Genomic DNA, 24,922 nt, shown 5'->3' on the forward strand with positions numbered 1-24,922 from the left:
TGACATTTTCTTTTGCGCTTTAAAACTCTTTTCATTGGTTCCAAGCGCTACGTGTACGATGACGCATCGCAAAGAGTGAAAGAAATATAGCAGTCATCGCATCATCAAAAAACAAGCCATCCCCCTCGAACGAAAAGTATAGCGCATGTTTCCCTTTCAATAATTTGTACTAACATACGAAGCTTCATTCCAAAACGAGAACACGTGTCTAACCTCGTGCTGTCGTCCAACAGCAACATTCTTGTACTCACGGAAACGTGGCTTTGTAACGAAATCTATGACTCGGAAGTGTTGGCTGATTTGCCAGACTTCAGCGTCTTTCGAAAAGATCGTGCCGGGACTAGAGGAGGAGGTGTGCTTATTGCCGTTAGTCAACAGTTATCGCGCTCTGCCATTAACATCACATCAGAATTAGAAATACTGTTTATTCTATGCCACGCCGCCCCACAGTCTATAATTTTAGGTGTATGTTACAGGCCCCCTCGCAATAGCGCCGACTTCGCTCGTAATCTAAACAATGCACTAAATGTGGTTTGCTCTCGCTATCCTAATGCCGACCTTCTTCTTTTTGGAGATTTTAATTTATCAGACATTGATTGGCACAACACAGTAACCTCTCTGGTAAGCCAAACCGAATCGAGAGATTTTCTCGACGTTTGCCTCAACTTCAATCTGACACAACTCATATTAGAGCCAACGCGCGTCACTCAAGACACTGCAAACATATTAGATTTACTACTGGTCAACCGTCCAGACAGTTTGTCGTCCATCACCTATCTTAGAGAAATTAGTGATCACAAGGTCATCCACGCTTCTTTTCGCTTTGCTCCAGCTCTGCGGGACAAGCGGGAGAAAACTATACACTTATACGACAAAGGAAATTAGGATGCAATATGTGAACATTTACAGAATTTTCGAACTTCCTTCCAAGATACGTGTCATAACTGCAGCATTCATGAAACTTGGCTGATATTCAAACAAAAAATAAAGAACTTAGCGAAGCAGTTCATACCCAAAATCACCTTTCGAACACATGAACAAAAACCATGGTTTTAACAATTCGTTAAAAAGACTAGAAAACAAAAGGAAACGCATGTATCGTGCCGCAAAATGCAGGATGAACACGTGTGCATGAGAAAAATACTACACTGCTGAACGCGCATACCTATCAGCGATTCGCAAGGCGAAAGATGCATTCTTCGGTGATGACCTTCGGAAGCTTTTAATCAATAACACGAGAAAATTCTGGCAGGTGATAAACCCTCAAGAAAGGCACAGTGTAACACTTACCAACGAAAGTGGTGAAATGGTCGACGATGTAGAGTGCGCGAACCTTTTTAATGCAGCTTTTGCCTCTGTATTTACAGAAGAGCCTACCACGATCACCTTTTTCTTCGCGTACTAATGAAACAAGCGTTATGCCAACCATTACATTTTCCCCAGATGGTATCTCATCGTTAATTGACAACCTTAAACCCACATCGTCAGCCGGCGTGGATAACATTAATTCGAAACTGCTAAAGAATACTAAACATGTCACCGCGGTGTTTCTGTGTTTGCTGTTTTCGCAGTCACTTTCAACTGGTGAAATACCACATGACTGGAAGGTGGCGAGGGTTGTTCCCATCCACAAATCAGGTGACAGGAATTGCCCGCTTAATTACCGCCCCATTTCGTTAACGAGTGTGCCCTGTAAGCTCATGGAACACGTCATGTACACAGAAATAATGAAATTTCTTGACTCGAACAAATACTTTCATTCTTCACATCCTGGGTTCCGCAAAGGCTTTTCCTGCGAAACACAACTAGAAATTTTCCTGCATGATATTCACACTAATTTAGATTCTAACCTCCAAACAGACGCGATATTTCTAGATTTTTCAAAAGCGTTTGACAAGGTACCACACCAACGTCTACTACTAAAACTTTCTCTTTCGAACCTTCACCCCAACATTTTGGGATGGATTGAAGCGTTCTTGACAAACCGATCTCAGTTCGTTACAGTTAACAACCGCGCATCTAACCACCTACCAGTGATATCCGGTGTACCGCAAGGATCTGTTCTTGGACCCCTACTCTTCTTAATATACATTAATGACCTACCCCTGCACGTCTCTTGCAACGTTCGCTTGTTCGCAGACGACTGCGTCGTTTATCGAACAATTACTAGCACATCTAATCAAGACACACTTCAGGAGGACATTAACTACTTACAGCAATGGTGCGACCGGTGGTTAATGGAACTTAATCCTAAGAAATGCAACTTGATGGTATTTTCTCGTCGGCGCGGCCCATTTCCTTACCAATACACAATTAATAACATTCCCGTGTGTGCTGCGCAGTCTTACAAGTACCTAGGTGTTACTATATCTAACGACTTATCCTGGCGAATACACGTCAGTAACATCATTTCATCTGCCAACAAATCGCTGGGTTTTCTCAAGCGTCATCTAAAACGCGCCCCCAAACCTGTTAAACTACTGGCCTACCAGTCAATAGTCCGACCGAAACTGGAGTATGCATCCGCCATATGGAATCTGCACCAAACATATCTCATTAACGCACTCGAAGCCGTTCAAAACCGCGCCGCAAGGTTCATCCATTCTAATTATTCATATGACGTGAGCATATCTTACTTAAAGAAAGAATTGAATTTACTTTCCCTTTGTACGCGCCGGCGCACTGGAACCCTTTCACTTTTCCATAAGTTTTATCACAGCTCGCTTAATCAACCACCCTACATCCTCCCCGCAGCTCGAACATCTCATCGTACACGCCGCACTTTTCAAGTGGGCCGCCCTCGCATGCGCACTGTTACCTTTTCCGCCTCATTCTTTTGCCATGCCGCTACAGATTGGAACAATCTGCCCCACCAAATCTCTGCCATCATTTGCCCTTGTACGTTCATGGAGAGTGTCACTGCGCACTTTTTACAATCAAAATGACTTGTGTTACCAGACTTATATGCTCGTGCAACTTTAGTTTGTATTACTTAGGTCTATGTATTTACGCTGACGTATGTAACACTTTAGCACATGCAGTGTTTTGTTGTTGTTTCCGTTGTCAGTTATCTATTATGCAAATTATGTACTAATGTATTCCCACCCCTTATGTAATACCCCTATCAAGGGGTCTTTAAGGTAATAAAATGAAATGAAAGTATGCGTTAAGAGACAAAGCTGGCAATATCATTACTAATATGGATGAGATAGTTCAAATGGCTGAGGAGGTCTATAGAGATTTATACAGTACCAGTGGCAGCCACGACGATAATGGGAGAATAGTCTAGAGGAATTTGAAATCCCACAAGTAACGTCGGAAGAAGTAAATAAAAAAATTAAATGATGGGGTTTTACGTGCCAAAACCACTTTCTGATTATGAGGCACGCCCTAGTGGAGGACTCCGGAAATTTCGACCACCTGGGGTTTTTTAACGTACACCTAAATCTAAATACGCGGGTGTTTTCGCATTTCGCCTCCATCGAAATGCGGCCGCCATGGCCGGGATTCGATCCCGCAACCTCGTGCTCAGCAGCCCAACACCATAGCCACTGAGCAACCACGGCGGGTGAAGTAAAGAAAGCCTTGGGAGCTATGCAAAGGGGGAAGGCTGCTGGGGAGGATCAGGTAACAGCAGCTTTGTTGAAGGATGGTGGGCAGATTGTTTTAGAAAAACTGGCCACCCTGTATACACAATGCCTCATGACATCGAGCGTACCAGAATCTTGGAAGAACGCTAACATAATCCTAATCCACAAGAAAGGGGACGCCAAAGACTTGAAAAATTATAGACCGATCAGCTTACTGTCCGTTGCCTACAAAGTATTTGCTAAGGTAATCGCAACTAGAATCAGGAACACCTTAGACTTCTGTCAAACAAAGGAGCAGGCAGCATTCCGTAAAGGCTACTCAACAATAGACCATATTCACACTATCAATCAGGTGATAGAGAAATGTGCGGAATATAACCAACCTTTATATATAGCTTTCATTGATTACGAGAAAGCGTTTGAGTCAGTCGAAACACCAGCAGTCATGGAGGCATTACGGAGTCAGGGTGTAGACGAGCCGTATGTAAAAATAGTGAAAGATATCTATTGCGGCTCCACAGCCACCGTAGTCCTCCAAAAAGAAAGCAACAAAATCCCAACAAAGAAAGGCGTTAGGCAGGGAGATACAAAATCTCCAATGCTATTCACAGCGTGTTTACAGGAAGTATTCAGAGACCTGGATTGGGAAGAATTGGGGATAAAAGTTAATGGAGAATACCTTAGTAACTTGTGATTCACTGATGATATTGACATGTGTACTTGTTTGTCTTTATCGGGCGACACGTTTCACCGCCTAACAAATGTTATCGCACAGCGCAGGACACGCCTGCATGTATTGGAAGTTTCTGGTATGTTATCGATGCTTCCATCTGCTGTCTGTGACCGAACCTTGTGTAATCTGATCGCATGTGTGCGCAACGCGAATAACGTTTAACTTTGTGGAAGGCACGCGGGTACCAGCGATTACTCTGGAACATTCAACGACTGATGTATAAAAGCCGACGAGCTTGACCCGCTGATCGGATTTTCGACCATTATTATTATTCTACAACCTACAATTATTCTACAACCGAAAAGGAATGCCTCTCCATCGTTTGGGCTACAGAGAACTTTCGCACTTACCTATATGGCAGGTCATTCAAAGTCGTCAGTGACCATCACGCATTGTGTTGGCTAGCTAACTTAAAGGACCCTTCAGGACGGTTGGCGCGGTGGAGCATAACACTGCAAGAATATGATATCACTGTAACCTACAAGTCCGGACGAAAACACTCTGATGCCGATTGCCTATCACGCGCCCCCACTGACTCGCCGCCGCCAGATGACAAGGATGGCGACGCCTTCCTTAGCATATTAAGCGCGGAAGACTTCGCTGAACAGCAACAAGCAGAGCCGGAGCTGAAAAACCTCGTCGAGTATTTGGAAGGGCTCACCGACGTTGTCCCTAGGGCATTTAGGCGAGGATTGTCTTCGTTCTCGCTTCAAAACAACCAACTCGTAAAGAAGAACTTCTCACCAGTCCGTGCCAACTACCTTCTTGTTGTTCCCTCAGGGCTGCGGCCAGAAGTATTGCACGCCCTACATAACGATCCGACTGCTGGACACCTCGGATTCTCCCGGACACTATCGAGGATACAGGAAAGGTATTATTGGCCGTGCCTGACTGCCGACGTCACCCGTTAGGTAAGAACATGCCGACACTGTCAGCGACGCAAGACACCACCGACAAGGCCAGCAGGATTACTACAGCCGATCGAACCTCCTCGTCGACCATTCCAGCAGATTGGGATGGATTTGTGGGGCCGTTTCCGACGTCAACATCCGGGAATAAGTGGATCGTCGTGGTGACGGAATACCTCACCCGCTTCGCTGAAAGGAAAGCACTGCCGAAAGGTAGGGCAGCCGAAGTGGCGAAATTCTTTGTCGAGCATATCCTGCTGCGGCATGGTGCCCCAGAAGTCCTCATCACCGACAGAGGAACGGTCTTTACAGCGGAGCTCACCCAAACCATTCTGCAGTACAGTCAGACAAGGCACAGGAGGACAACTGCCTACCACCACCCACAGACGAATGGTCTTACGGAGCACCTGAATAAGACCCTCGCCGACATGCTCGCAATGTATGTCGACGTCGAACACAAGACCTGGGATGCCATTCTGCCGTACGTAACCTTCGCTTATAACACGGCGGTGCAAGAAACAACAGAGATCACGCTATTCAAGCTGGTTTACGGCAGGAACCCGACGACGACGCTTGACGTCATGCTGCCGTTTGGAACAATCACGATAATTAGGCTTAGACATGAACTCGTAAAACAGCTTCAAGTGTCCAGTCAGTACTCTACTTGACTGAAATAATACCTTTAACTGAAAAACCCACATGACTGCATAGCCTTCAAAGCATACGTTCACAGGTGTGTCTGCTCCGTAAATATGGACGAATGACTGATAAATCAACTATATAAATAATTGCTGAAAGCTTTAATTGACAATTCTTATATTAACATTAATCAAATTATGTGCATCAATGCAGTCAGTAACAGTGATGTTTATATTTAAGTTAATCTGGAAATGCCGCACATGTTTTCGATTGCCAACTCTGTTTTGCCCTTCTATGGTGGCATGCCACTATGGAAGTGGCAATAACTTATGCTATGGAATGTAATTGGAAAATGAAGTTCTAACTGAAGGATAGAAATTGTAAATAATGGCAATATTTAGTAAAGGAAATAAAAGTGGAAGACATTTTTGCCCTGGGTAGGATCTGAACCACAATCTTCACATGTCCAGTGCAGGGCAACGCTTTCACAATGGTTCAGTAATGTCTTTTGTGCGAACAAAATTACCAACAGTGAAGGATGAAATTGGCAGCCTAGCTGTAAACTTGGTACACACAATAAGTTTCTTCACTTACATACCTGATAACACTGGTGCAGATAATCCCTATGATGGTTTAATAATGACACCAAACATTGAAACACTTAAATATGTAATCTTGCCTCTTCAAATGTAATATAATCGTGTAGCGTACTTCAGAAATGTAATCTTGCCTATTCAGCAGCTGAAGCCTGCATAGCACCATGTCCTTGCAAAGAGCTGACCTAAAAAGAAAAAAAATTACGACAGCTTGAACTATTTAACACACACCATTGCAAAAGGTTTTTGTAAGTCAGTGTAACTCATTATTCAATTAAAGGAATTCTAAATAATGATATTAAAAATGTTCATCAGTGCCCATTTCACTTCCTTGTGTGCTCGGTAATTTTTACTTATGCTTCAACTAATATACACTTTCTCTCTACTCTCTCAAGACAAGCTGCGAGAAGGCGTGTCCATGGATGCAGTACTGGATAATGTGCGGTCCAACGTGGATGAGACATTCCACCACATTAACCTGTTACGCAAGCAGGATCTCCGCAACATAATGAGGGATGCCAGAGTCTCAAAGACCGAGCGGCTGCATGATAATGACTATGTGAGCGTGCAACTCTGGGTTGAGAGGATGCATAGTGAAAAGGAGAACCCATTGCTGTTCTTTAAACACCAAGGACAACCTGACAAAAATTGACATTTTTTTAGAGAAAAAATGAGGACCTTTTAGATGACAGATTTATGCTAGTCATCATGACCACACCACAACAGGAGCTTTTCAAGAGGCTTGGAACTGATTGTGTATGTGTTGATGGAACACATGGAACAGCAGGTGAGCAGTATATAATGCAAAGTATGTAATGCATTAATAATAAAAGCAAAAAAGAGGGAATGCTGTCTGAGAATAATTGCAATAAATATGATGAGTAGTATTCCTTCACACATGATGTTTCTCTTAATTTTTCTCGCATTTCTTATTTCATGCAGTTCTCGATTATCAGTAACAGAGCAAGAATGAATTCAGCGCTCTGTACACTGGTGATATCATTCCATTGCTACTGTCCTCATCATTCCATTCCATTACATTCCATTGGTCCTCATCACTACATGCCCTGCATATCCTGCCTGTATTGTCACCACGCAGTTATAATAGGTCACATAATACAGCTCTTATCACATTTGTCTTGTGGGGATGCGCGACTGCCGCACGTCCCCTGATACGTTGTTTTTCCCGCATAGCTTCCGTCTCCTGCATTGCGGCTTCGCCGCGTGCCCTAGGCCACGCGAGTGATGGCGCGAGTGTTGCGCTGCTAATGCTGCCTCACGGCAGAGTTACTTGGGGGCGCAAGGGGCAACACGCTTCCTCTTTGGTATTTTTTTTTTCTTTATTGCCGGAAGTTTCACCAAGCTAACACAAAGGGCATCATTTCTTGAAATAAGGTAAGTGATACATAAACATACACAAACACACATTCAACTTTGTGCGCATGCATATTGTGCGGTCAGCCACATTCTGGCTGGCCATGTCCAGTTTAAAATTCCTTTAATGTGGCGAGGGGCTCAATCCTCGCCAGCCAATCCGGAGGACATTCTTGTTGTTTAATTACATCAATGAACTTGGAAATATCGTCCCGGAAGAGCAGCCGCGCAGGCCGGCTGTCAGGCTCACAAAAGAAACCGGCCATTCGAGCCCTCCATAAACAGTGGAGGCCCATTAGCATAATTAAGTCCAAAGGCAAGCCGTCCTCATTTTCTACTGTCAGAAATCTAATACCTAATGGACTTAAAGGCAATTCTTTCTGTAGTGTTCTTTGAAGAACGTCCCAAAAGAAAACCCCTGCCCAACAATGCAAAAAAACATGGTCAATTGTTTCTAATTGTTTACATATAAGGCAATTTGCTCTCCATGGTAAATAAAAACCCTTCTCTTGTAAAAAGGCCCGTACCGGCAAAGTTCCGGTATGCAACTTAAAGAAAAAGGATTTAGTGCTTGGCTGCACCTGCATTTTCTTAACACGCTTTAACACGTCGTTTCCTTGTCCTCCACTGTTTATGGCTCTGTACATCGGAACCGGCATAATTATGTCAACTACATCCCTGTACAATTTTTTCCGCGACACCGAAAAGAGATAGTCATTAGAAAAACGTACGGACAGAAAACGGACACTGTCAACGACTTCCCTTAGGTACCCTCGAAGAGCACCAGGCATACTTAAATTGGAGACCACGTACATCGGCAGATGCTTGCTCAGTCGTAACTGGCACATTGTGCGCAGAAAGGGGTCATGCACGTCTCGAAAAAAAAAAACCGGTTTACTAGCTGCTTCACAAAAAGATGTGACAGGCCTAAGCCCCCGTCCTTGACTCTCCTAAATAAGTTCGTGCGGCTGCACCTCTCCCATTCTGATGCCCAAATGAACACAGCAAAAACTCTATGGAACCTTTGCACATTTGGTTCGGGACGGCAAGCAGCACGGACGTGCCGCGCGTGCGCCGATCCATGCTTCTGCGAGACGTCTCGTGAGGCCTCGTGCGAAAGTGCCACCGTTCGCGTGACCACACGCGCGAACGACCAGGCGTTGGGATCCAGCAAGGGGCGAACATATTCGCTCGCTATCCGGTCGCGGTGAGCCAGATTTCCGCGATTTGTCGCGCGCCCATCGGCATGTTTTGTGGATAGCAACTCGGCTAGCAGGCATTGATCTATGAAAGGTGCAATAAATGCCCTTGTGATTGTTTGCACTACTGTACTGTCGTTCCTTTGATCCAAGAGTACGGGATGAGAATCCCACAGTCTAGAGTGCAGAAACAGTGCATTGCACTGTGTATTAGTGCCTTCTATCAGAGATACAGCTGTCTCGAGGCTGTTTGGCATCCTGAACTGTTTGTCAGTTAGGCGAACCACTGATTACTGCTACAGCCAAAGGTGCTTTTTCTTGGGGGCGGGGGGTGGTTCCCTGAGGACTGCGAAAACAAAACATTTAGAAAATGAGGCAGTCCAAAAAAAAATTAATGCATGCCTGTTAATGCCATTTAAAGGGAGGTGCTAGTCGAAAACCTAAGAACCTAGAACTATGAAACCCCAGCTGTTTACATACTCTTTTACGGTAATTCCAAATACTATATAAATCAGTTGTATAGCAAGTTGCATAGGTGTTGTTCTGTACGACAATGTGTAAAACGTAGACATTCTTGCCCCCAATTCTTTATCTCTAAACTTCCATAATTGCAGACCAGTGATGGCGCATAATCCTCCAAATCAACTGTAGAATATTGAAATATGTTACCAAAATCGTTATTCACTGTTATGTTTTAAAAAGTGCATATAACAAGTGTTAAATTAGAACCTGTGAAACCATTTCAAAATGTTTGGACAACCAGTAAGTGTTACTCGAGATTTTATCTTGAGTATATAAGTGACGTTGAAGATCAACCCCTCAGTGGTGGTCAAGACAGTTTAGGATTTCAAGCACAAAGTTGTCATTCTGGAGCAGTTTAGGAGCAGAAATTTTTTTTTCTAATTCGTGTTCCAAAAGTCCTTTTGGAACACTTGGAGTAGTACAGAAGTAATCTAGCCATTTGGTGGAGCTTGTTATTACTGTGCAGTCAGTAAGTGCTGCTCAAAAGTGAAGCAAGATACAAAGCCAACAGCAACCAATTAAACTTGCCTTCCCAAGGACGGTATACCATGCCCATCATGTTGCAAACGTTTTTGTTTGGGTAGGCAAGAAACTTAATTTTGTACCCGCCCTAGTTGCTTAGTGGCTGCTAAGCACGAGGTCGCAGGATCGAATCTCGGGCACAGCCGCCGTATTTCGATGGAGGCAAAAGGCGAAAACATACGTGTACTTAGATTTAGGTGCACGTTAAAGAACCCCAGTTGGTCGAAATTTCCGGAGTCCCACACTACGGCATGCCTCGTAATCAGAAAGTGGTTTTGGCACGTAAGACCCCATAATTTAATTTTTCTTAATTTTGTAAACCAACCACAACACTTATTAGGCTTCTTGGTGCTTGTGCTGTAACAGAAGAGAGTATGTATGTGTGTAAATAAAGAAATGTAAATCATGCCATGTTTCAATGGCCCCTTTCCACTGCTGGTATGCTTCACCACGATACATTGCATAGGCTTCTTCCCGTAGCAAGCTATATTGCAGCAAAGTTGACGCTTGAAAACCGGCATTATACAAGACTTTCTACGATGGTTGTGCCTTCCGCACTTTGAAGGCAAAGCATTTCAGCGTCCGAAATTTCAGCTGTCCTTATAATAATTTGCCTCTGTGAGGTACGTGGCGGTGGTGCAAAGATACCCGAATTCTCATACATGCCCGGAAAATAGTTTGTTGGGTGTATTTCTACTTGGTAATGAAGACGGCTACGACAGTGCACATTAGTGACACAACAGTGGCCAAATGCTCACATTCCTTTTAAGTAGAATGCTGTGTGCTTTTATGACTTTGTTGAAGTTAGCATCTGAATTTGCCATACACACGCCTGCAAATTATCTATTTATTAAACTCACACACACATAATATCACTATAATGAGAAATGCATAGTGTTTTAGCTGTTCCCTGCAGAATGTTTTCTGACAACTGCTTTGATGATCGATGGATGAATAAATATCTTGAGGTCCGTCGGTACACGCGATTAGTGCGCAGCGGGCCGCTCCCACGTCGGGACAGAGAGGCCATGCCCCTCCGCCGCGTCGCGGGCCCGATGGACAGCTCAGAGCTGTGCAGAGCTCGGTCCCACTCTCCCTTGGTGGTCCCGGCACCAGGGGGCAAGTCCAGAGCATGTGATCAAGGCTAGCTATATCCTTACAGTAGCGACACACATTGTGAGGGTGCGCGTCCGGAAAGATTTTGTGCAGGAAGGCCGGGCATGGGTAGGTGCCCGTCTGAAGCCACCTGTACGTGACTTCTTGTGCTTTATTGGGTGCTTTGTGTGGTAGCGGCATGGTTATAACTTATATTGCTGGGTGAAATCGTTGTAAGTGACGAGGGGATCGCGCTCGCTTGCCCATCCTGCCGAGGGGGAGTCCGGGCTCGCACGGTGAGTTAGATCTCGTGCGATCTCGTGTGCTGTCTCGTTGAGGTTAGGGAGCGGCCCCTCCAATGGTCCCATGTATGCCGTAGTGTGGGGTGAGGTGATGGGTACCAAGTATTCTGCCGACGGTCGGGGATATGCTCCCTGTTTCGAAGGACAGAATTGCTCTCTTTGACTCGGAGTATACCAAACATTTATTGTCTTCTAGGAGTGCAAGGCTGATGGCCGCCTGCTCGGCCACCTCAGGACTCTCAGTGCGGACCGTGCACGCGTTGATGACCGTGCCATTTTGGTTGACCACCGCTGCGACATAGGCTCGTTTGCCAGGATATTTAGCTGCGTCCGTAAAGCAGCATGCTTTCCCGGAGGCGGCTGCCTGTCGGAGGAGTGCTTTGGCTCGACCAAGTATTCTGTCGATGTTGTGCTCTGGGTTCATATTCCTAGCCAGAGGGGCTGCCCTGATCTTCTTTTCTCTTGTCGGATGTTAGCCCGTGGGTGTTACACTCGATCTCCCAAAGCGCGACACCAATTTCTCGTAGGATCCACCTGCCCGTAAGTGTGCCGGACAGCCTGGTGATCTGTGCCCGTTCCTGTGCCTCTGCTATGTCGCTCGGCGTGTTGTACATGCTAAATGCGTCCAGTGCTTGTGTGCATGGGTAGACCCATGGCTCTCTTGGCGACCTTACACAGGAGCGTTTCAAGCTTGTCTCTCTCCACTTTGGACCAATAGTGCATGGCCGCGATGTACACGAAGTGACTGATTACGAAGGCCTGCGCAAGTCTAAGCAGGCTGTCCTCCTTGAGCCCATGATGCCGGTTGGCAACTCGTCTCAGTAGGCATGTGGCGTTCTCAGCCTTCGTGAGCTTGGCGATTGCGATGGGTGTTCGAGCCGTTCACCTCTATTGTCATGCCCAACAGCTTGAGGTGACTGACCACCGGAATGGGAAATCACAAAATATGCTGCTGGCATAAAGGCTTACCAGTAAACACAGAAAAAGCATGCAAACATGCACATGCTGCTTCTTACCATTTTACAGGCAGTCATGAGAAGGTAGAAGTGGGTGACTAGGTCATGTAACCGTCTCCTTGATAAAAATATGTATCTAGACAGTGAGACCTACATCTCCCACTTTTTTAATTCATACAAAATGCTTGTTTGCTTTCAAAGTTCACTTTTTAAGAACAATATTTGATCATGAATATACTCTTAATGCTTCACACACAAAACTATTTGTTACCTTGTTGTGTCCATGAAAGGGTTGTATTAAGAATAATTTTTTGGCAGCCTTGTTGACAGTTTGACAGCATCAATCAGTGAATCCTTAACAGGCACTCTGCAACACTTTTTCGACAAGGAAAGCCAACCTACTGAGTCTCCAACACATGTTATGTTATATTTTGTCACAATCTTAATGCAGTTGGCACATCTGGGTTCAAGCTTATATAGTGCTAACTTAGGCCAGTTGGCACATGTTGCAGCACTTCATTTGTCTTCTTATGTCCTATGTGTTGTAATTTTATGTTTTTTATTCAAGCTCATACTTCCGAGCAGCAAGCAAAATGCAGTTGACTTCATTCCGTTAATTCGACTCTGACGGGACCGACGAAACAGATTGAATTATCTGGTGGCTCAAATTTAAGAAGATGCAGGAGAAATGCCAACACACACGACTGATTTATTTGCCATGGTTTACGTACAGATTCTAACATGCCTCAAAGTGAAACATAAGCCCGCTGTCTCTGTGTCCAAAGTGTAAACTAGCATAGAAAGTACAAAAGCCCCTAAAATGAAAGAGAAATCAAATGCGCACACAATTATTATTTAAAAAAAATGGACAAGGGTCCAATGTGTTGCACATTGCAACCAATTTTCCAAAGCGAGCTTCGCCGTAATACCCAGTGGTTATGCGGTAAAGCACACGAAAATCGCCAAGGAAGTTTTGTTAACCCTTTGTGAGGTGCTACTTTTTCCTTGAAATTTCGTTCATAAAATCTGAAGAATAGCATTCAGCAGGGCAAAAGAAAATGTTTGACACGTTTTTCAAGAAACATGGTGCAGCAGTTTTCGAAATAAAAGTGGTACATATATGTACCACTGACTTTACTAGAAGAAATGAAATGTGGTACACATTTGTACCGCTGTCCGCAGGCGGTTTAAAATGAAGAGACAATGTGTAACAGGAACGATATTTACAAAGTCAATGCTGCTGTTCACTTGTGGAATGGCTAAAAACATTCGACACATAGCGGAACTTGGCATTTGCTGCACAGAAAGCTCGTTCGAACTTGCTGCTGTGTCGTGGAGCCCCACCTACACCTCTGTCGACAGGCCAACCGCTACGGGTGACGATCTCGGCTGAGAAGTCTGATGTCGTCAGGAACTCCTACCATATGCTTGCTGTCCCCTTCTTGCTTTTACGAGCGACAATCCTTTGCTATTACCTCCGCTTTCAGAAAGAATGCAAATGCACGGCCTGTGCGATTTACCGGTGCGATAGCCGTCCACTTAGGCCTAACAACCCCAGCCAAAAGCAAGCCCAAAACAGACAATTCAAAACGGTGAACAATTAGGGCGCCCTCAATGTATGTATATGGTTGCAGATGAATCACTAGGTTCCATTTAGTAAACGGGTAAAAGGATACACTTAGTAGGCATGTTGAAGCAGCGTTTTGAGTTAGTTTTTCCCACGCCACAGCAGCACGTACTGAACCGCAATGAAGACATTTGCAAAAACTAAGTTACTCTTCTCGCCACATGACGGAATAAAATAAAAACGCTCATAAAGCTTTCTAAATGCCTTGGTGGATGGCAGCACTAGTAAAATTGGCTCCAATTTGAACAGTTGTTTCATTACGGGCATTTGAAACGTGCCCAAAAAGTGGTACATATTTGCACCAGTGTACCACAAAGGGTTAAAGATGGCACATTAGAAATGGGTAAATACCGCTATCAGACGTTTTGATCTGTGATTATTGCTTGGAGGAGCTCCTCCTGGGCAGGCAGAAAATAGGCGTTTCCTGCAGGAGGTAAAGTCTGTTTAACACATCTACTGTCCTCTAAGGTATGTCACCAAAGGGGTCGCTTGTTGGGTTCACTGTAGGGGTCAGCATGCATGCTGACTGCTCAAGTTGGAATTATTGGGTGAAGGCCTATTTTAGTATCAATATAACTAAAGTTTGGACATATAGAAATGCACGGGTGTCGGCTGGGACTTTCAGCCGGGATCAAATTTATTGGAGTCTACTGTTCTGCAGCCACTGAGCACTGCAGCATGCCAATATTCTGCTATGTGTAGTAGGAGATACATTCTTGCTGCAAAGTCCACTGCCGTATGGTACAGTCGACTTCTGTTAATTCGACTCCGGGTAATTCAATCCTGGCCAAAGGTCTTGGCCGGCAGTCATACATTTCTACAGTCCCCTGTGGTATAAAGTTTGTAAACAGGGATGAAGTGCCTCAGACAGGCTGGCCAACGTTTCGATAGGAGGACCTATCTTCGTCAAAGGCGGCCTCGTCATCCTCGGCGTGTTAGTTTTAAAGGGTTAGTGCAGTGACGTCACGTGCGGGTGTTGTCGCTGGCGGCTGGTTTTAAAGAGAGAGATTACAAGAGGAAACAAGCGCTGTCGTCCGACGTCTGTGAGCTTCATTCTCAAGACGAGGGGACAAGACCGTCAGAGTGGGCACGCGGGGCGAAAAGAAAAGGTATAGAAGCAGATAAAAAGGAAAAAAAAGAAAAAAAAAAGGGGGGGGGGTGGGGGGTAAGCCAGGGCGGCACCAAGACAGACAAAAAAGGGGGGGGGGAGTGAAAGAAAAAGAAGGAGAAAAGTGAAATCTAAGAAATACGGGGGCTTGGGAGCGTGTTGGGGATGCGAAAGGTTAGGAGGTATTCAGGGGGAGTCGTTGGCGGCATGTTTTTGATGCATTAAAACGGCCGGTCAAGCGGTCAGCGCGCGAGTAACACAAAAGAAAAAAAAAAGGAGAAAGGAGAAAAGCCAGACACAAAAAAAAAACATGAGTTGAAAGTGACTTGAGTAGCATAGTAGTAATACGTCGAGTAATTTTGAAATAGTTAAGGTGGCGACGAGGAGTCTGCGGTGCAATGTATGGGGTGACAAAGGCAGCGGCATGGTCTTTCAAGGGGCACTGCCCCACGCGCTTAACGTAGGTGTCGTTACGGCGGCATCCAGAGATGTCGATACTCTGGGTTGAGGCGCCGAAAAAGGCATATTGACTTTTTCGGCGCCTCAACCCAGAGTATCGACATCTCTGGATGCCGCCGTAACGACACCTACGTTAAGCGCGTGGGGCAGTGCCCCTTGAAAGACCATGCCGCTGCCTTTGTCACCCCATACATTGCACCGCAGACTCCTCGTCGCCACCTTAACTATTTCAAAATTACTCGACGTATTACTACTATGCTACTCAAGTCACTTTCAACTCATGTTTTCTTTTTTTTGTGTGTGTCTGGCTTTTCTCCTTTCTCCTTCTTTTTTTTTCTTTTGTGTTACTCGCGCGCTGACCGCTTGACCGGCCGTTTTAATGCATCAAAAACATGCCGCCAACGACTCCCCCTGAATACCTCCTAACCTTTCGCATCCCCAACACGCTCCCAAGCCCCCGTATTTCTTAGATTTCACTTTTCTCCTTCTTTTTCTTTCACTCCCCCCCCCCTTTTTTTGTCTGTCTTGGTGCCGCCCTGGCTTACCCCCCCCCTTTTTTTTCCTTTTTTTTTCCTTTTTATCTGCTTCTATACCTTTTCTTTTCGCCCCGCGTGCCCACTCTGACGGTCTTGTCCCCTCGTCTTGAGAATGAAGCTCACAGACGTCGGACGACAGCGCTTGTTTCCTCTTGTAATCTCTCTCTTTAAAACCAGCCGCCAGCGACAACACCCGCACGTGACGTCACTGCACTAACCCTTTAAAACTAACACGCCGAGGATGACGAGGCCTCCTTTGACGAAGATAGGTCCTCCTATCGAAACGTTGGCCAGCCTGTCTGAGGCACTTCATCCCTGTTTACAAACTTTATACCACAGTGTGCTATTCCATCTGTCAGCCCCTTTCTTGTTTTTGGATTTCTACAGTCCCGAATCTCTTATTTTGATTGTAAGATTGGCCTTCGCAGAATAACTTGAACTTGGAACAGTGACTCGCTGTTGACCCCTATGGTGAAACCGATAGCGACCCCTTTAATGGCAGCACGTCTACCTCGGCGATGCTTAGGAAACAATGTATGCATTCAACACGTGTGATCGCGTGTCGACAACTCCCATTTATGCTTGCCCTAGGAAACTTTTCAAGCAAAAACCATATATCACAACGTTTAATTACGGTATTTACCCGATTCTAATGTGTGCCTCATATGCTAGCACTAGTAGAATGCAATAGTTGTACACTTTTCTTTTCAATGACACCCGCCGTGGTTCGAATCCCGGCCACGGCGGACGCATTTCGATGAGGGCGAAATGCGAGAACACCCGTGTACTTAGATTTAGGTGCACGTTAAAGAACCCCAGGTGGTGTAAATTTCTCCACTACGGCGTGCCTCATCATCAGAAACTGGTTTTGGCACGTAAAACCCCATAATTTTTTTTTCAGTGACAGTCGTAAGCTCCCAGCCATGATTTGGTATAATGCCTGCCATATGCATTCCAACCCATTTTTATTCTTAAGTAAATTTCCTTTTCATGATCAGGGTCCCTTGCGAGCGACTGCCCTAGGTAAAATTACTCCTGTACAGACTCTAGACGCTGACTGGCAATGTGAATTCTTGAACATTGTCTTATGCATATTAATCTTCAAACCCACTCTAACACTTTTTTGGTAAAGGTGCTCAATCACTAGTAATTTTTCCCCACTGTTGCCGAGATATTCACCATTGATCCGCACTCCGAATGTGCTGCAACTGCAGATTTGAAATGACATTAATTAAAGCCAACACCGCCGTGTTATCTCACCACCTTGAACTGACACTCTCACACACAGATCCACTGGCCACTGTAATTACCATGGTGGGAACGCTAGGCCTAGGTACGCTATTACGGTTATTGCCATTCGGTGCTGTCTTTTTGATTGAAAGAATTCACCGCTGTCAGCAATGGTACCCACTCTGCCCCTGCATTCCTCGTAAAGCACAGCGCGTTGCATATTGCTGGTCCTCGAAAGGCAGCTTTGCCTCAGCACAGTGATGCTACGCGGTGAAGTGTATGGGACACAGCACATATATTATTATACACACGTGCACTTGCCGTCTCCTGTCACAGTACAAGCACCTATATGCCTAATAAGTGTACTGGCAGACCTTCAGAGCTTTTTCGGACGTGCCTGTGGCGATATGGGCCCTTAAGGGCAGTAAATAACATGCATTCATTTTTTTCGGACATTGTAGCGGCCCCTAGGGAGTCTGAAAAATCGGACTGTACAACTGACCAAAAGGATGCTTCAAATGGTCTATGGGGCGAACACGCAGCGGAACGAGGACAAGAATAAGAAGGACCATTGCATTGAGGAATGATCAGGAAAGGAACTGTGCCGCTGCCTCTTTGAAGAAGCTTGAGCTCAAAAAGCGCAAAGTGTTGGCTGACGCTAAGATGCAGGTTACCCACATCCAAACCAAAATAACCCCCTTAAAGCAGTGAAATGCAACACTGAGGCATTATGCGCAGGCTGAGAGTATGTCAGGACAGTCGAGGTTGACTTCCCAGTTGCTTGGAGAATCTCATATGTGACAAAGTTCGGGCATAATACCAATGAGCTTGCTATCAGTTGATACAAATAGCTCTATTTGTTTTGTATGCATCTCTTTTTATTCGCATTTTAAAATGTTTGACTCTATTTGCCGTGAGCTAGACCACTTTTTTTACAGTGAAGCTGTCTATGGCTAGGATCTGCCGGATCGCATCCGCGCATAGACCAACAATTTTTCATACGGTGCGCCGATCCCGAAGAAAGTGCAATACCAGGCCAACCCGAGGCAGAAGTGAAGCAAGCATTAAGCACTCCCCATATGTGGGCTGATCCCAAAGGTCGTGAAATGCCAGTCCAACCTGCGGCGGAGATGAAGTAGGCTTTAAGCACTCCCCACACATGGGCTAATCCCATAGGTAGTGCAATACCAGGCCGACCCGCGGCGGAGGTGCAGTTCACCATTAAGGGGCCCACATACGCAGCTTCGCTGGTCATCCTTCACAGAGTAAAAGGGAATTGAGTTTCTTTCGAAGATATTTTAGTAGCTGTGCATTTGACAAACCCCTCTTTTCAGTTTTCTATTTTGAATAAAATAAACACTACTCCTTACTGTTCAAACTGGCTTGTTGTTTTTATTTTTTTAACATGCTTACCAGGGAGTGACAGCATCAGGTGACATGGTGTCAGCCCATCTTGACATAAAACAATGTTCTGTGAAACTTGGTGAAAACCTGAAAAAATCAGGGAATTTGAAAATGTCAACTTGGTAGACACGTTGTTCTTCTAAGCATGCAGTATGGCACATAAGCCTGGAGGTTAACGAAGAATCTCGAGAACACGTTAAGGACCGTACAAAGAGCAATGCAATGATAAATGTTAAGAGACAGGAAGAGAGCGGTGTGGATCAGAAAGCAAACGGGGATGGTCGATATTCTAGTAGACATTAAGAGGAAAAAATGAAGCTGGGCAGGCCATGTAATGCATAGGGTAGATAACCAGTGGACCATTAGAGTTGCAGAATGGGTGCCAAGGGAAGGGAAGTTCCGTCAAGGATGACAGAAAACTAGGTGGGATGATGAAATTTGAAAGCACAAGTTCGCATCAGCTAGTGCAAGACAATGATAATTGGAGATTGCAGGGAGGCGCCTTCGTTCTGCATTGAACTTTAAAATAGGATGAGGATGATGAATGCGTGCAACTCTTTAAAAAGAAATTTGGGCCGGAAATAGCTTGCACAGTTCACCAAGACACGAAACCAAATTCGTATGCTTTGGCACTAACACGGATGTATTCCAGCGAAGCTAACTTATGAAAAGCGGCCACCATTGTGTAATCATCTATTTCATTGTTGGAACAGCTTGCGAAACATAGCATGATGTGTTGGAAGGAGCCCTGTAACATATTTTTCTTTAGAGCCAGCTATAATATGCACATGCTGAATTTTTTATAATTAATGCTATGTGATGTGCAAATTAAGCAGTAATTTTATGCAGTATTAAAACGTACCTTAGTGTAACAGTATAATGAGAGATGTAATCAAGAATTTGTATGTATGCACATCTGAGTGCGCATGCATGCGTGCTGTCATCCTTCAGTGCGCACAGACGTGAAACTGGCGCACTGGTCTTAGTGCAGCTTGGTAGCTCATAGTTTGTGAGGGGATTCGTAATGGCAGTGCTCCACCACGTCACAATGCAGCAGTCAACGCTGAAGAGAGGAAACGCTAATCTTACCGACGCTGCACATGCTCAACAGGCCAATGAGAGTGCTGCCACGTGAGCTTGAAGCTCGCCAGATCCATCTCACCTTAATTTGTGCGTCGTACATGACAGCATAATCAACATTTAATCATCAATTTATTTCAACTACCATGTACGTCGACGTTGCTTCTTTAGTGTTGATACTTTGTTGACCCCCCCCCCTTTTCTTCAAGGATACTTCTGACAGTGAAACTTGACATTGTGAATGCCCACATGAACAGGAACTGGCATAAGATGCAACCATTTGCGACCTTTTTAACAGAAGCTTGTATTGCCTCACTGGTGTCGGTGTTACCGCGCGAAAAAACCCAAGCTGCACAAAAATAGAAATTGCTTATCAGGCTGCGGATTCGAACCACCGACCTCCGGGTTGCGAGACAACCACGCTAACCGATTCAGCCACTGTCAGTTCATCAAACGCTGCCTTTTAGGTGGGCAAGTAGAAGCAGCGCAAGGCATGAGCCAATCACGGGCATCCCCTTCCTCCAGAGGAGGGAAAGGGTGTGTTCGCTCGCCTGACACCCGCAGTTCGCCACACCAGTTCAGGCCCAGCAGTCAGATGAGGAGGCCGCGTTTGGTCTGGTCTGCCGAAGAGCAGGCTGCGTTGAAGGAATGGCAGTGGGAGCAGGCCACGTGTTGTGCGTTTGGCCAAAGAACAGGCAGTGTTTGATTGATGCCACCGGGACTTACTCGAGAAAGGGGTCGACGTTGACCTGCCGCCCTCGCCGTGAGGCGTTACAAAGAGCCGCAGATCCCAAGCTTCGCTTGCACCCCGCTTCACAGCAGTGGAAGGGCAGTAACTTGTTTGGCCTCCATCCTTGTGTCATAGTCCAAGCATGCTCTTGCTAAATAGAATCATTCTTGGCAACTAAAAGTTAGTGTTTAAGTGCAATTAAAGCTCGTCATTGGAACAGTCTCCAGGACTTCAGAATTTCACAATAAGTAGAATACCATTTTGTTGGCAAGTACCATGGCAGAGATAGTGACCTATAGGCAGATACTGAAAGAGCCAGTATTCAGTGAAAACTTATAAATGTAAAAAAAATTGGCCTAGTCTAGTTTAGAGCAATTGGCAAAGATACGTGTTTTTGCAGTCTTATTCTCAGTGAAGGTTTAGCGCTACAGGACTGTGTGCCAGTTCCATTCCAACTACATCTGCCCAACTGATGTCATCATAGATTAACATTACTGAATATATTCTGCAATCACATTATTTATTCATGAATTAAACTTGCGCAGGTAACATATATGTACTGTCAAAAAGAGTAGATTTGAGAGATTATACAGCTAGCGACGCACTGCAAAAATAACATGTCACAAAGCGAATTTGTTCTCGTTAAAGAAGCATAGCATTATCTGCAATGTTGTTAGAACTTCAAAAATAAGTTTTTTGTTGAAAGGCACAACTAGTAAACAACTATAGTAAGAATTTCATTTAAAGTTGGAGGAATGGTACAACTCTTGGCATTCTGGGGAGTTAAAAAGAATGCAATTAAGAGATCTCAACTCTGTCAAGTAGGAATGAAATGGAGGGCCCGCCCCATTCTGCAACTTTACTGTGGACCAGTGTATGCCAACATGGCAAGTAAGAAAAAAAATTTGGGTATTTCATGGTGCGTGTAGATCCATAGACTTTTGTTCCCAACGGTATCTTTTGATGACATGCCCAGGCTTTTTTTTTTTCTAGTCACTTGTTGCACTTTAATGCGATAAAATCTACTTGAACCTCTTGTGGTTGCAAGATCCGCAGGCGAGCTCGTTCCCTCAATCGGCTGCCACCACCCAGTCTCTACTCATCACATAACCATATCTTGTGAACACTATATAAATCTTTTTTTTTTGCCTCCTAGCATTTTGGGTGATATCCAGAGTGATGAAAACAAGCACTACATAAAATCAGCAACATTTATCATTACGACAGATTCATAACAATAGTGCAGCCACTACATTGTTTTAGCTTTCTATACTAAATAAGCTCACTGGGTCTGCGTTCAGTGTGGGCAGGGGTAAGCTTGCACACGCAAGTTTTTGGTAACATTCATAACAAAGCATACAAGCTTTCAGGACTATAAACCTTTGAGTCACATCAGCTACGTGGGAGCAAAATATACATTCAAAACACAGGAAAAAAAGGCACACTGTTATGTGCCACTAATCCTTTCCTAAAAAGCTGCAAGAATTTTAGGCAGTTTTGATAGAATTATAGCATGGCACAAAGCTGATGGTGCTGTGCATTTGGTCACCGCAAGCAGCTGCACATTGTTAACCTCTCTGGTCAATCATGTCTGCGGCAGAAGCATCCCTAGGATGTCTCCAAATTTCAAGATACTTGATTTAGTGCAGTATCACTCTTTGTTGGCCTTTTTATCAGACTGACGCAGAAGTGGGAGCACTGTACACTGTTCCCATCTTCTTTGTGCGCAAAAGTATGTGTTGCATTCACCACTAAGAGAATGTATTGAATGCTGTTCTTAAGTTTACAGCCTTAGAGCACATGACACAGGTATTCATGACAAATCTGTGCATGTCATACAGACAGCTGAAATTTCAAATGAAATACCACTTTCCTCCCTCTCGAGAAAGTGCCACACCCAGCCAGAGTCAAGGCAACACAAACAAACAGTGCGACGCAAAACACAGTCTTAAAAGTGTCGCTCGCCATGACGCATTACTTCGGTAAATCGCCCAATTCAGAATGCACAATGCCACGGTGGAAAATGTGCCACGCAACAAAACTGGATAAGAAAAAAAAGGCGGGTGGTGCTAGTCACGTGAACCCGATGTGGTTCTTCGGCTCAAGTTTGTGACAAGGCGAGGAAGGAACGTCGCTTGCGGATGCTACTCGAGGCAGAGGGAGAGAGTGTCTCTGTTGGCAGTCATCTCATGGTGGTGTGGTAAGAGGGCATTCAATTTCTACTGTCTCCTCTAATAAACCAGTTTAAAAGATTATATCGGTAAAGCAATGCCAGAAGTCTGAAGTCATTACTCAAAACATTCATCGTGGATATGAAGTCCAATGCATGTGGAACTGTCGAAAGTGGTTCACTCATACTCTTCTCATCTACTTTCAAGAAATTTCACACTAAATTGATCTAGACCTCTGCATCGTCACAAACAGCAGGAAGCAACCTTGAAGTCTATTTTGAATTCCTCATTAATACATGAAATTCCAGGATGCAGCAGGACTGTTAGTCTACTACACATAACTCCATCTTCACCTCTGCGTTCAGGCAATGAAATGCAGTTTTTACCATAGCGAACATGAGATGTTTACTTGTTGGAGATGCAGCTCTTAGCCTGTCTACGTATGACTGTGATATTTAAAAAAGATGCCAGTTATTTAAAACTATGTTATTAAAAAATAACATCCTTCATGTTCGTAACATGCCTGGAGGCAATAATAACCAGCTTGAAAAGTAATTATGTCCCATGGCTGTATTCAGGTCTCAAGAAGCTTTAAATTGCAGTGTAAACTAAAACTTGCTAGGGGGCCTGATGAAAGGCCCTCAAAAAACAGGCCAAATAGGGGACTAAATGTTTCTTCAATAGGATAGAGAGTTTGTGCTGGAAAGTTAACACCAAATATAAATGAAAATATATTACTTCAGACTTACCACCAGACTTTCACAATTCGAGTCTTGTTCTCCAAGATGCACTGCCATTCCGACTTGTCCAGCTAGCGAGAAATGCAGTTCGTTTTGCCTCCGCCAATGTGTTGCAAAGGCACATGTGATGAACTCTACAAAATGAGAGCAGCATTGAAGATAAACTGAGCAGCTGAAAGTGCACGCACTGTTGCTTCTACGCACAATATGGAAACTAAACAGCAGAGGTAAATTTCGTTAAAAGAATTGCGTAACACTTCATTCCCGCTCATATTGAAACATAAGTCGACTCTGAATATAAGACAACCACCTACTTAAAGACATCGCATTACAGTCCCCTTTATAATGGAAAACTACATGTTCTCTAAAAAATTGGGCACTGAAAGCATCATGCCCCGCTTTGCTTCAATTGTTTCGCTTAAATCTTTTGTGTACCAAGCAGAAATTCTAGATTCTAAGCTTTTGTTTTAAATGTAACGAACCTCGTCAAATTTGGTGCAGCGGTTGCCGAGAAAAACGAATACTCCGTTTACATGTATTTAGATTGGAACACCCAAGCTAAAGCGTCCTCTTAAAAGCGCCCGCCACGCGGAGGCATTCCCGAGCCCAAACCGACGGAGCAGTACGGGATCCACATTTTGTCTGCTGGAGGCACTGCCCAATTATACTAAACAAAGAAACGTTGCGTACACTTAGTACACGCACAAATTTCCTCTTTATAGCGACAAGGTAGGGGACTGTGGCTTGCACTGGCAGCGGGCTTTACCTATGCGCCGCCAGTCTGGTTCCTCAGACGTGTAACGATTGCGACAGTGTACGCGGCGGAAAAAGCACCTGGGACTCCTGCAAGACCAGACAAAACCTTGCCAGTGCGCACGACCATATAGCTTTAAATAACGCCATAGCATCAGTAACCAAATGGTGGGAAGATTGGCAGATGACTATTAACGTTAATAAATCTGTTGTATTATCTGTAACTAGGAAAAAACATAGATCACTCTTTCAGTACACACTAAACAGCATCCCTCTCGTTTCTGTCTGTGAATACAAATACCTAGGCATATTACTAACCTCTGACCTCAGATGGGATGCTCACGTTAACAAAGTCACGGCAACCGCACTAAAACAGTTATTTTTCATTAATAGACGCCTCAGACTAGCACCATCTGATATAAAGTTACTAGCATATAAAACATTTGTCAGACCGGTACTAGAGTATGCAAACGTAGTTTGGTTTCCTTTCACTAACAAGCTGATCAAAAAACTTGAAGGCGTTCAGAGAAAGGCGCTCAGATACATATTTAACAAACATAGGCTAGCAGACTCACCGACAGAGCTACTCAAACAAGCCGGGATGCTAACCCTCCAAAACAGAGCAAAACTAGCGCGCCTTAAAACCAT

General features: G+C 44.6%; 1 long non-coding RNA gene across 1 annotated transcript; it reads right to left on the bottom strand.

Moving 5' to 3' along the window:
- Positions 1 to 6,522: 6,522 nt before the first annotated feature.
- LOC126535696 (uncharacterized) lies at positions 6,523 to 24,266 on the bottom strand. The gene is made up of 3 exons (XR_008613517.2): positions 23,531 to 24,266; positions 18,810 to 18,887; positions 6,523 to 6,651 (listed from the first exon to the last, which is right to left on the bottom strand). It is a non-coding gene; the product is annotated as an uncharacterized lncRNA (long non-coding RNA).
- Between the last annotated feature and the right edge of the window lie 656 nt (positions 24,267 to 24,922).

Source organism: Dermacentor andersoni, chromosome 7 (genome assembly GCF_023375885.2).
Source record: "Dermacentor andersoni chromosome 7, qqDerAnde1_hic_scaffold, whole genome shotgun sequence".
NCBI lineage: Eukaryota > Metazoa > Arthropoda > Arachnida > Ixodida > Ixodidae > Dermacentor > Dermacentor andersoni.